Source organism: Morone saxatilis, unplaced genomic scaffold (genome assembly GCF_004916995.1).
Source record: "Morone saxatilis isolate NCDOM2014 unplaced genomic scaffold, NCSU_SB_2.0 Contig1, whole genome shotgun sequence".
In the NCBI taxonomy this organism is placed as follows: domain Eukaryota; kingdom Metazoa; phylum Chordata; class Actinopteri; family Moronidae; genus Morone; species Morone saxatilis.
In genome coordinates this window covers 6684032-6685243 of record NW_023339651.1, presented here as the reverse complement: position 1 = coordinate 6685243, position 1212 = coordinate 6684032, and the positions used below count along the sequence as shown (strand labels likewise).

The 1212-nt window shown below is 37.9% G+C and overlaps 1 protein-coding gene across 1 annotated transcript in view; it reads left to right on the top strand.

Moving 5' to 3' along the window:
• The window catches only part of nrxn1a (neurexin 1a), a gene marked incomplete in the record, with an annotated part of 44695 nt that overhangs the window by 36191 nt on the left and 7292 nt on the right, over positions 1-1212 (top strand).

Sequence of the window (1212 nt, the reverse complement as noted above, 5' to 3'; positions counted from 1 at the left end):
ATACAAAACATACATTACATATATTAAACATACATTTAAACATACATTAAACTAAAATTAAGAACCTTAACCCTAAGAATAAAATTAAAAATAAAGTAAAAGATAAAAATATAAAATATTATATATATAAATATAATATATAAAATGAACAGTAGCTACAGTAAACATAATAACATAATGAGAGAACCTACTACTGTACAATGAATTTGTTGAATCAATGAATGAGTTTTTTTCCTTCTGATGAGTATTATTATAATAATATTTGCTCTGTAACCCAGTCTATATCAAAACTTACATACAAATAAAATGTCCTTTGATTTTCCTGTCCTTTGAACAGAGCCTCACATACGCCCATATAAATGTTCTGCTACAAGACATTCACATGAATGGATTAGACTAAGTGGTCCCTACCCACTAAATTATAGGAGCAGAAATGCTTGTGTTAATGGAGGCCGTAATAGCTTTTCCATAATATGCGTCTAGTAAACTGATGCAAATGGGAATCTACAATAAGTGTTATTGAGGCATATTTATAGTGGATGCAACTGCAGAGTCGATGCTAATGTCAGAGGATACATTATCAGCAGGTACACCACAGACTCTTTTGCTCTATTGTTCAGATCACTACTGGGATGTTGTCTCTTTGTGGGCGTCTGTGTGTGCTGCAGTTCTTCTTCTGTGTTATAAAACTGTGCCTGCCTGCCGCACTGAAAAAGATTTTTTTTTTCTTCTCCCAATGATACAAGTTGCCATGGAGATAGTGAACCCCACTACCCACTGCTTGCTTACTCTCTCCCATCCAGACTCCCATAGAGAATAGCTCCTCTGTGTATAAACCGCCAGCTGTTTCAGACATAAATAATAGAACGCAGAGAGCTGTGAGCTAAGCCTCAGGCATCAATAATGGATATGAGAGCTAGATGGATAGCGCTGCAGAGTGACAGCGTTGTCACAGGGGCTTGTTTTCACACTTCATCTCTCAATCGCACCCTGTTTATGTGTTTTAAACAAACTATCCCTGCTCTTATGATATGCTGATGTCAGTGCTAAATCTGGGATGCGGAGCTGTGCACTGGAGTCAATATCACTGTATGAGAACTAGGTCAGACCCACTATATGCCCAGCATACTGCAATGGGTGTGTGTGTTTGCCCATTTGTGCAAGTCGAATCGCTCCTGCTGGCCCCCAAACTTTGTGTGTTTGTGTGTGTGT